Here is a 12,276-nt window from a genome sequence, read left to right on the forward strand (position 1 = left end):
CAGTTATTCATCTTCTGAGGTATTCTTCTGCTTTTCAGAGCTTAAAACTTTTAGAGAGGGCAGCAATTTAGGCTGAATACTCACAGTACTAAGGACAAGGAACTGAAACCTCTTTCTCTACAGGATGCATTGTAAAGAGTTTTTTGTGTTGCTTATGAAATATGTATACTGTGGGGATATTGCATTTTTATTTGGTTTCAGTATATTTACAGTAATTCATTTTCTTTTTCTCTCTGCAGATAACTCTACAGCTGATGTATGAAATTTGGGTAGACTTCTAAAAGATTTTGAGCTAAATACCAGATTCTAGAAACTACAAGGTAAGATCTGTCTTCTAGTGCTTTTCAGTCTCATAAAATAAGGGCTGTCTGTATGTGCAGCTATAATAAGATCTTCAGTTTAGATTTTCATTTGGTCAGGTGTATTATTTGATGTTCTGAAGATGAGCTCCAAAGATTAATTTCTTTCCATCACCTGCATCTTACACAGAGATCCATTTTTTATTATTTATCCAGCACAGTCTTCAGGTTATTTGATAATGCAGCTGCTGGCATTTGCTTCATGAAACCAATTGTCTTCTGAAGGTAAGTGCCATGAGGCCTTATGCTGGTTGTTTTTATAATGACAGTTTTCCTGTGAAAATAGCAGCACACATACTCAGGTTCATAAATGCATGATATTCAGAGCTTTATACCATAGAGTCATTTGCAAAGAAAAAAAAAAAAAAAACACAAACAAACCACTAGACCAGGCGATGCTCTCCACAAGCAGTGAGTAGAGTTCATTCATGTAATGATATCACTTTGAAATGGATGCTACTGAAAAATGCGTGGTGTGTAACTAGCTGCCATTTCCAAATGTCATAGAATGCTTTGCCCTTAGAGAGGGACGGCAAAGCCTAGATCAGGTTAGCTTTAAATTTAATATGGCTTGCTCTTGGGGCATTTCCAGGCTCAGACTTGAGAGAGAGGGAATGGATTTTGATTCTGTAAGTCAGTTTTCTATTAATCTTGCAAGATCGTTAATGATCTGTGTAATTTGTTTAATATACATTGTGTATTGTTCAGCCTATATCTTTTAGTAGGTCTTGCTTTTCTTAATAGTTTAATGAATAGCTACTGAACCAACTGCAATAACATGGGCACTGAATTTCATCTAAAATATATTGACTTCCCATTTTGTGTCATGTCAAGAAATAAGCCCAATTTAAAAGAAGAGGTATGTTTTGTGAAAAGACATAAAAGGAGATATATTAAAAGCTGATAGGGCATGCCAAGTGTGGGGATGGGGTTGGCATGAAGAGGCCTGAGAATAAAAACATGGGATCAGAGGAAGAGATGGAAATTAAATTAACCCTCTGAACTACCCTTCTTAGGTAATCTTTACACAAGTCCCCGATTCCACTGAAAATCAATTCCTTCCCTCACTAAAACATAAAATGTAAATAAATACCTTTATCTCGTTGAACAAAAACTATTTAAAAAATCAACTGGAGCAGGGCAGAGTTGAACCTTCCCACTGTTTTCTGTAGCACAACCCCAGAAAGTATTGCATGGCTTTTCTGTATAAAGAGTGCAGTTGCTTTGATGGTGTGTGTAGCACAGATATGCTCCCATGATTAACATATAAACAAAGATGTGCCACTTTCTCTTTGCATTGGCATTCTCAACAAACTAAGAAGTACCAGTGGTGTGTATTTCTAGGCAGATGCAAAGACACAGAAATGAATACAGATGCATGCAATAACCTAATATGCATCTTCCCTGGCATCTGCATAACAGAAGCCTTCTTTTAATGATTTACCCTATTCCAGGAGATTTCCAATGGCTATTTAAGGCAAACTGAGCGAAGTCCTCATCGTAGATTATTAGTACTAGGAGACAATGTTATGTGATGTCTGGGTTTGGACAGTGTACTATTTCCTGGATAAAGGTTTTCATTAAATAAACGGGTTTGCTGAGCTCTATTTCCCCTTGGGGAATTTCAGGAGAGAGGCGAACTGTTTCTAAATCTGTTTTGTGCTCACCTGAGGGACTGCAGATTGCTGCCTGGCTGCATTGGGTCTGCCTCAACAGACAGTGTGAGGAACTAGTCCTTTACCTCTCTTCATTCCTTCACCTTGTTGAGTCATTTCTGCCCATATTGAAGAAGAAATGAGAAATCCTAGATTACAGGAGGATTTTTTTGTTCTTATGTAGGCCTTATTTGAGGAAGAACATCTTAAGTGGAAAACCTATTGGTTTCCCCCACCCCAAAACAAAAAGTTTTTTTTTCTAAAAAACCTACCCAGCTCTTCTTCTTTAGAAATTTCTCATAACATTGTTTGAAGAGACCCTTTTTGTTTGGAATAGACCAAATCTGATGCTTGGATTGGAGAGCTTGTGCAGGAATAGAATCTTTCATTTAGATTGAATGTGCTTTAATGTGATATTTTATAGGTGATTGGGTCCTCTGATATAAACAAAAGAAGGCTCCAAATTGTGGAATGGGCTTTGACCCCTACTGCCCCTGATCCCCCCTCAGACAGGTCTGTTTTGGCAAACACAGCAAGAAGGGAGACTACCTGTGGAACGGCTATGATTGTGAAGCGTGGCAGGAGCGATATCTCTGACCCAATGTGCGAAGTGGCCTCCCAAACAAATGTCATTTTGATAAAACAATGCTTATTTATAGCATGCTGCACTTTTTAGTCTTGCTCGGAATCAGTGTGCCAATTTGCAGGCACACAAAGCATTTTGGTCTAAGTTGATACAGCAAAGGGATAGGAAAGCAAACAGGGAGATATAATGTCTTTTTCTCTGCATGGACAGACACAGGAGTAAAATCCCATTGTGCTGAATTCCAGCTCTGTGTTCTGCCTCAAGACCTGCTCTGCTGGAATAGGCTCCCTTGAGATCCTAGATGTCATAAATTTCAGGTCTGACCGACTTTCTGCTCATCCCCTCTCTCCTCTCTTGGCTGGCTGAGGCACACAGAAGACTGTAGGTTAATTACTTCAACTTTCACAGTGGGAAACTACACAAGATTCCCAAGTGCTAGCAGTTTCAGCAGCTCCCTAGATACTTCATTCCAATACCAATGTCATTGACTCTAGGGCTTTTTTGCTCATTCTGTAATTCTCTTTAATCATACGGGGCAGTGTGAGACAGCACTCAGCTTTTTGGTTTGTTCTTCTTGTTAGCCTTTCAGGCTTGATTCAGATATTTTCAAGTTACGCCGAGACCTCAAATGTTTTGATGTCTCGGAAAGAGAGTAAGACACGCAATTAAGTGTAACAAACCCATTCCTGTGACATAGGACTTTTTAGTTTGCCCAGCCAGGAACTGTAATTCAAGCAGCACAACAAATTAGTATTTCATTTATGGCTTCTCTGGTCTGGGGGCGTATTAACTAAAAGCTGTTGTGTGTTTCAATGGGAAAACAAGTATGTTTTCATCGAATAGCAGAGAGCTTGCAGAGTTGATGTTGGAGGTCGGTAATTGAAATGTAAACACTGAAGTACAGTCATCCACTCCTGGGAGGAACGTGTGTAAGAAGGGAAACTCAGTCTTACTTTAACATTTCAGATTAGATTAGAAAAAGGCAGTAGAATGCTGCAGGAAGCATGAGAGATTGTATGGCTCAGCACCTTCATCAGGGCAGAAATGGGGCACAAGAAAATGTTGATTATATTTCTTTCCCAAAGATATGCCCCTGTATTGGCATTTGACAAGTTTTGGTTGAATCCAGTGTTGGTGAATTCTGGCTCTGTAGGGATGGTCCAGCAGCTGGGGTTCTATGGGGTTAAAAGGTGATACTTTCTAGATGTTCAGCTCCAGGACAGAGTAGCTTTTTCAATCTCTCTAACTCCAGGAAAGAACTGACAGTTCTGGAAGAGGTCTGGCACAAGGCCAAGGATCAAAATATTTGGATGTTTTCTAGTTGGGGAGAGTTCATTGGTGTCAGTACTACTAATTGCCTGTTAGAGAGGGGGGACTCTGTGAGCAGCAAGGAGCAGTCCTCCCTGGGATACTTCTGGGTGTTTCCTGTAGTTGCTCTGTATGCTGTCCAGTTTTCCTTTCTGTTTCATGGGCTACAGGCTCTATGGGAATGATTTCCTTGTGGAAATACTGCATGTTGGTATTTAGAGGGGAGGGGTGGGAAAGACGAAAACCCCAAACTTCTTTGATCTTTCAATTTTGTGAGAAGCTTTTCTTTTTTTATACTTCTGGCCAGCTGTAACCAAAACTCAGCTTTCCCCCCCACCCAGTTAAACTGTGTAGTCTCATGGCTTGGGGGATTTGAATTTTTTTTTTTTTTTCTAAATTAGTGCTGCTGTCATGGGAGTAAAGATGTGGTGTAGCTGATCACAGGTGTCAGACAGATGTTATGTCAGTGGGTAATGCAAAAGCAAGGATGAGTTCTAACTTACAGTAAGTCATTGAGGGCTAACGATTTCACAAGCATTTGGCCCTTGAAAAACTGATACCTTCAGTTTCCTTATTCTGTCTAAAGAAAAGCATAACAAATCAGGAGTGCAAGCACGTTCACATTAGTGGATGATGAATAAGGTGTCAAGTGAGGTTGTTTACTTGGAAAGCAAAATGGAGGAAAGCAACCCTATAAAAGGAGACAGTCCTTCAGGAGGAAGACACTTGCTGAAAGAGCACAAAGCTGTTGTTAATTCTTTGCAAAATATTATTTATATGAGTTAGATTTCTGTGACAGAAAAACTTAGATTCAGGTCAGAATATAAAAACCTACCAGATACTGGTAACTGGATAAACAACTATGAGAAAACAGAATAATCTATGAACAATATTTTTCTTGTTTATATTGATCTGTCTTCCATCACAAGGCCTAGTGTATTTCTACTACAAGAAAACTTCCTGTGGACTGAGACACAGTGAATCCCATAAACTGTTTGGTAGTACGAAGAGATCAAGGAAATATTAAATATGCTGCGGGGGAGGCTTGGTAATACAGGAATTTTCTTCTTGTTAAGCTGGATTGAAGCAACCTTCATATAAGAATTAGAGCTGACCTATCTCTTCATGCAGAAAATGAAACCTTGAGCTCTCTGTAGATTAAACCTATGGAGGGTTATACGGTCTGGATGGTTTACTATATTATTTTCTTTCCCAAGTGCAGTCTAGTAATTTAAATGTGGTCTAAAAGTACAGCCCTACTAAAATAAACATAAAAGAAGAAATTTTTGCCCTTCAAAAAGCTTTTTGTTTTCCTTGGGCACAACAATAGTCTTCATTTTCTACTTCAATAATTGAGTTATGTTTTATTTAATGTTAAAAGCATTTATTGAGTTCTCCCTGAGCTGGTTGTGTATCCCTGCTTAACAAATAGATGTTTATACAAGAACTAAAATTACTTTCTGAATGGTTGATTGGATCATTGCAGATATGTTAGACCCACTGCATACACAGAGAGGCAAGTCTCACATTTGCTGGATACTGTTTTTAATGTATCACCAATGAGCATATCTGAAAACATTTATTATTGCCAGGACAGTTTCATAGAGCTGTGACTGACAGTTGAAAGTTGCTGAGCTGATTACCTGGAGCGTTAATGTATTGCCATCCCTTAGCCCAACCTTGGCACTAAGCCAGAATAGTATTATTATTTCATAAGATAAACCTCTGATAGCAAAACATTTTGAATATGGATTGAGTAGTAGAGAAATGAAAGAAACAGTCCGGGTCAGATCCTCAGCCATTGTAAATTGGCCCCATTGGGCTGTGGATGTGTGCTGCATTTTGACATTGTTCCTTTGAGAGCTTCCCACTGGACAGGTGCAGACGAGGAAAGCCATTTTCTCAAACTGTAGGCTGCAGATAAAACAACAGCAAAATGTTCCCCCTACTTATTTTTAGGCCAGAGATCTGGGAAGTCAAGCTGGTTGCTGCTGCTCCCAGGTGCAAAATTGCTGTTTGGGGTGGGAGATAACTCTGACTGCACCCCACCTCTCCAGTTCCCTCTGAAGCAGCCCGCTAAGTCTGATGTCTCTGTCTCAGCCCTTCCTTTGTTCTTTTGCTATTCAATTCCTGTGAGGTAGTCCAGCTCAGCCTGGCCTCTGTAACTTTTCACCACATGATGAGAGGAAATCTAGATCCAAAGCTGGCTGCCTGCTTAAAGGCAGGAACGGCTTTGGGGGTCCATTTAGACACTGCAGAAATGCAACAGGAGGCCCAGTTGAGACAGTGTGTCTAAACCTGTGATGATTCCCTACACAGCATGGACAGCTCTCCCACTTTTTCGGCCCCATGGATTTCTTTTCATAGCAGATGTGCTTTCAGTCATCTTTGAATTAATAGCACAAGCTCAAAAGGCAGTACGAATGATAGGGTGCTGCTTCAACATATTTCTCCCTTAACAAGGCAGTTGTGAAATTTTCATTAGTTGTAGACACAACAGAAAAGATATCAAAGGTTTATACCATTGAGGAGATTAATTGTACCTCATAAGGATCAGCACTGCACTTTATCTAAGCTTATCCAGTCAGAAAGTGAGCAAAATCTGCTATACTTTTTGCCTGAACCTAACCCCAACAGAAACAGCTCTATCATATCAGGGCACCATTGATAAGGGGCTACGCAGACTGAGACTTATCAAGAAAAATATAATTCTTGTAAATATTAATCCATTTCACTCAGAGGCAAGAACCTTTGGTGCTTTGTAACTTTTGGAATAAAATAATTTAAATCCCATGATGCAGGCTAAACAGGAAACCAATTTTCAAGCAGACTTGGGCAGTGAAAGAGGCATCCATTTTCCTGCTTTTAATTTAGAGGTTGGATAACTAAGAGAGGCAGAAAATGTAATCTTTTTTCCCTGAAATTTTTATCCTTTGTAATTGAAATACACCTGGCTGTAGCATATGTTTCCACAACTTCCAAGCAGGCAAAATGAGATTTTTCAAAATGGATTAGATGGACAAGGCGTGTTGAAATGCATCTGGGCAAATTGCACTGAGAACGAAGTAGGTGCCGAACTCTTACTGAAAATCGAAAGTAGCAAGGCTTTTACTTCTATTTGTGCCAAAGAAAATCCTTCTTCATGATATATTCAGTCTTCAGGTCTCATTCACAAAGAGCTGGGTAGGTTTTTTCCTTATGCATTGTGTTTTTAAACCTACTTCTTCCAAAGGAAGGCTCCTGGATTGAAAGAGAGATGCACATTACTTGAGACTGCATCCAGCAAGGGACTTGGGTAATGAGAAGTTGACCTGGCAGCCTTCTGACATGCTTGGGTGGGACCCATGTCCTGTAAAGGGCATGGGAACAGCTTGGTGTTTGAGAAGGAACTTTAATTCTAATCCAAAACAGATAATAGGGTTTTAAAAGACGTGGCATGAATTGTGACTCTGTTCCAGATTAAAAATAAAAGATAAAAAGCTCTCTTATGGCACCCTTTCCTGGTAGCTATTTTCATCCTGTTGGGCTGAGTGCTCTTCTTCCACTACCCCACTTAGTTATTGTGCATTTTGCTTTTGCTGACAAACCCGCAGATTTCGGATGAAAACAGTTTGCAGCTGATTAAGGATGGTGTGCCTGTCAATTTCTTGCTAATCTCTCTTATTGTGCCCTTTGTAAAAATGACAGTCATGTATAAATCCTAGTCTAAATCAATACCTGTAAGTGCTAATCTCTGAAGAGGAAAATGTCAAATACCTCCTACTGCGTGCAAGGACTCCAATTGTATGGCATCAAACAGAAAAGGCTACCTAAATTGTTCACCTTTTTCCCTTTGCCCAGTGCTTTGTATTTTCTTTTCTAGCATTCCTTACATCATTAACAATTCTCATATAAACAGTGCCTTAATGGTGGTAGGTGTCACGAGGTGACTTACAGCGCAACATTGTCATTTCTCGCCCTGTGGTGGAGCCGCCAGTGGTCCTAGCTCTCAGCCAAGCATAATGTTTTGGACAGTGCCTTGAGCCCTGGAGTCAGCCTTCTTCCTTACTCATTGGACCTCTTCTGAGAAATGTTTCTAAAAGCTCTGAGTGTTAGTTGCATATTTAAGTGCACTTGGGGTGACCAGCGCTAGGAATCCTGGAGCCAAAATCAGTAGTAAATTTAGTCTCTGTTCTGGGACCCTAAATGCAGATTTGAACACTTACCATCAGTATTCTATCCTATGCCTATGGATGTTTTTCTTGCTGATTGACATTAGGACACACAGTGGTTTTAAAAGCCTGCTCTTTGCTCAAAAGTGCCAGAGGGGAAAAGCAAATAAGTAAACTGTAAGACTGAAAGATCGCTTAGAAATGAGAACATAGTGTGTTTCAAGGTAAAAAGGCTTTGCCTGCCTATTCTGCACCTGTTCCATCTCTGCAGAACTATATGCTCTGGTTTTTAAATTAAAATTATTGGTTAGACCGTAATAGCCCATAAAAGTATTTCAGAATATAGTGAGAATTTCTGCTTTCACCGCCATCCTTGGTCCTCTTGAAAGACAAGCTGCTTATGAACCTTAGTGCATGTGGGACCCTGATTCTAGGAAGTTCTTGAAATCACAGCTTTTTTCATGACTGAGATTAACAAACTGATAAGGACAGAAACTCTTTATGTAATTTTTACAACTTTTAGCAATTTTATTTTTTTTAATAAGGTACATGTCTGAATTTTGTTTGTTATTGCATTTATTCTGTTGCTGAAATACCAAGCCAAATTTTAAAAATCCCTAGTCTCCTTTCATTACATTCCTAGATAAAAACGTCACTGATGCTATCACAGCCCAAGGAAGAGCCAAGGAACACTGTGTCACTAGCATCTTCAGATATGTCTAAGTGCTCTGTTTCTTAGTTTCAGAAAGCTGCTTCTGAAACACGTTCTAGAAACTCTTAAAATACAAGCAGCAGAGAGTGTGTCAGGCAGAAGTAGTTAGAGCTGGGGGGTCCCTGTAATCTTGACGAACAAATTAACGAAGTATTAACAGGTCAGAGTCTACAGCCACACCAGATGAAAGGCTTCCTAGGAACAGACACCTGAGTTTTGGTTGTGTTCCCTTAGTCATGGAACAGCATGGGAGAGGGATAACTGCTAGAAGAGAGACAGTATTTCCAAATGGATGGTTGCAGATTCCTCAGGAATGATCGGGTCTGTGGAACTGACTCTTATGGGGTATTTGTGAGATAGGAGAGCTTCTCTTAGAGGAGAAGCTGTGTTCTCCTAAGGATTGTTTTTTTGTGTTTTCCAACAAAAGCTGCTTTCAACTGCCATCTTTGAGAAAGTACCCTTGGATTGTGCATACTCACACTGATTTCCTCCTGTAAAAACACAGTCAAAGAATATATCTAACAGCCATCCCCTTTTCACAGCTCTGCAGCTGGGAGGACTGCCACTTTTCTGTCATTTCATAAAAAAGCTGTAGTTTCTGTTTTATGGCAACTTTTGGAAGCCAGGAGCAAATAAGTGTTGGAGAAATAACACAGGCTTATGAGTAGTAAATTTGCACCTTTATACCTAAGACAGCTAGTGCTGAATTCTGTTCACATAAACAGTCCTGCTGGGGAACACCAGGTTTGTGTGAAAGCATATTTCAGTGCATAGACCGCTTTAGAGATGTTTACTACCAAATAAAAACAGTGCAGAATTGCAATCTGTTCTGCCTCTGTTGCATCAGTGAAATTTCTGTTGACCTCAGCAGGAGTTATGTTGTCTGATGAGGCTGAAGCAGCACCTTTCTTTTTCCTGGAATGAGGTGATTTAGTTCATTTTAAGGGATGGAAGCATCTCACACCTCAACATTTTCGTATCACATAAAAGATTAAATGTAATTCAAGTCACCTCTCAAGAATTTGTGTGGCGAATCTAGTAGGCGGATTGAACCTCACTGTGGCTCCAGGGAACTGCATGATAAATCAACAACTGTTCACCAGTTGGATTTGTTTGCAGAGGCTTAAAGGCATAATGTAATGGTGCGGTACTGAAAAGGTGCTGCATTCCAGCCCTTACAGATGTGCAGAGACTGCACTAGCTGATTATTTAGAGCTTTTATTAGGTGCTTTGCAAGATGCCGTGTCAAATATTAATCAATAGATATAGATATGAACATTTAGGCTACTGGGCAGCTGCACCAGAAGTGCAAGCTGTTGCAGGGAAGCCACCCAGAAGGAGGCAGGCAGGAAGCAGCGTGTTTGCCATGACAAAGAAGTACATCTCATTCACACATCTGCTCAGCTTATTTCCCATAGCAGTTTCTCGCATTGTTCTGTTTGGGCTTTGCACGTATTTTGGCCTCATCTTTTCTCCATGTCTCTTCTTTGATGCCATTTTTCTTTTGTATATTGTCTTTGGTTTATCCATCTTTCACTTCTTTCCCTCATCCCTCCTCCCCTGCATTCCTATTGCCTTCTCTCCTTGCTTTTCCATTCCCGCAGTCTCGCGCAATCTCTTCAGCCCTCTTACTTTGCCACCCTTCCTATGTTACTTCCATTGCTACATTTTCCTGGGCAGCATGCAAAGGCCAGCTGATAGGGTGTAATCACCCTGGCTGTATCCAAATGGGAGCAGGGCTGCAGCTTCTAGAGACCTTAAAACTACTGCATTTCCAGGGACCCCTCGGCTCTGAGAAAGGAGAGGACCAGCACATGGTTCCTCCTGCACTAACTGATCCTGGTAGTGTTGTGCAGGGCAGCTCAGAAGGGGAGCTGCAGCTCAGTTTCTTCTTCATGAGGCTCTGAGACTGTCATCCCTTCCCAATGAGACCCTCAAGGTACAAGAAGGACCTGAGCTGTCATATTTGGATCAAGGCCTCACCTAGGAGCATTTAGGTCTGTTTTGTAGAGTAGGTCAGGTTAAGACATACTCACCATATATTTTGGGTTTTTTGCCTCCAGTCATCCTTGGTCTAATGCAGTCAGAACCGGTGAAGTTCATTACAAAAGGTACAGGTGTTACCCTGCCAGAGGGATATGTACTACAGAACATGCCTTAGGAACAAAGGGGTAGTACATTGTGTTGGAAACTGTCCCTGCCTTTGGAGAGCTTCTGTAGTCTAAAAAAAAATCAGCTGCCATATTTGGCATTTGCTCAACCCACAGAACTTAGTTATTATCTATCATGGGCTTGTAATTTATCCATTAGCTTCCGAGCCATGCTGATAGACCTTTCATAAATCTGTCACCCTTAGATAAAATAGTCGTAGCTCTTTGCCTTTCTTTACCACATAGTCACAGCAGATGTTTTAATTGCAATAGGGAAAAACAAATTTTAACAATTTTTTTGCAAAAACACAAGGGAAAATGAAACTTCTATGCAAACTATTTCATGTGTATGTTTCTTGGAAAAAAAATGCCTTATATGAGCCCTGCCTTTTTATTTTATTTTAGAAGAAGCATTGGTACAAAGACCTGGGAGTGTTCCACCACGTTGCAGTTTCAACCCTTTCTTGCTGAATGTTACAGCCTTTTCTGTAAGTTTAGCAAGCTATATCTTAAAACTTATTTCCCAGCTATAAGACCTCACTCCTTCAATGGTTTTCTTCTAATGCTTAATATTTTATTTTTCAGTGTAATCATGCCTCAGTATGGATTAATAATAGCCATTTGGTTTTAAAATAATACTGCACCTGGTATTAAGTGTCCCTTCCTTGTCAGTGCTTTCCCCTAGATGTGTTTTTTGTGATTCTGTAATTGTGACTTTCAGAGCAGCCCTATCCGTTCTCTTCTGTCACTTTGGTTGGTTGAAAAAACTCAGCTGGACTTTGCAACCTTTGGGCTGAGTCTTGGTTCCCATAACTGTCCTCATTGTTTTTTTAATACCTGCAGCAGTTTCAATCTTTCTTGATTCTGACCAGAATTGTTCACATTATTCAAATATTCCCATTGCAGCTCATCAAATTCTTGACTAAAGAGAGACCCTGCTTTTGTCAGAAATGCTAGGTAACAAATAATTACCAATGACTATTGGCAGAAAGATAGCTAATAAATACTTCAATCTCAGATGCTCTTTCACTTAACCTTGCAGCAAATACTGATTTTAAGATAAAGTTACCTTTAGATATGTGTGAGTAGTTCCTATGATGTTATAATTATGTCTTCTTTCCAGAAGACATTCTTTCTTCTAGCATTTGCCTGAATTTGTAGGTTCAATAAAAGAAATTCAGATCTGACATCTTAGCCAAATCCTTGGAGGTCAAGAAAACTGCAATTAGCCCATGTGCCTGTAGCTACAAAGCCATCCTTCTCTCCTGCTGTTGTGAGCACCAGCTCACAGCCCACTTCTGCTTTGATTTCCTGGTGACCTTTCATTTCAGTGCTCAGCCCTGTTGAGACTCTCA

The 12,276-nt window shown here is 40.2% G+C and overlaps 1 long non-coding RNA gene across 2 annotated transcripts in view; it reads left to right on the top strand.

Annotated features, from left to right (window-relative positions):
- Positions 1-11,402, top strand: part of LOC141920473 (uncharacterized) — a 38,217-nt gene extending 26,815 nt beyond the window's left edge. The window contains exons 3-5 of one of the 2 annotated variants that reach the window (XR_012622350.1): positions 240-320; positions 516-584; positions 11,327-11,402. This is a non-coding gene — a long non-coding RNA (uncharacterized LOC141920473). The remainder of the gene's footprint in view (positions 1-239; positions 321-515; positions 585-11,326) is intronic. The other variant, XR_012622351.1, reaches the window with a different exon arrangement.
- Positions 11,403-12,276: the final 874 nt, after the last annotated feature.

Source organism: Strix aluco, chromosome 3, assembly GCF_031877795.1.
Source record: "Strix aluco isolate bStrAlu1 chromosome 3, bStrAlu1.hap1, whole genome shotgun sequence".
In the NCBI taxonomy this organism is placed as follows: Eukaryota; Metazoa; Chordata; class Aves; order Strigiformes; family Strigidae; genus Strix; species Strix aluco.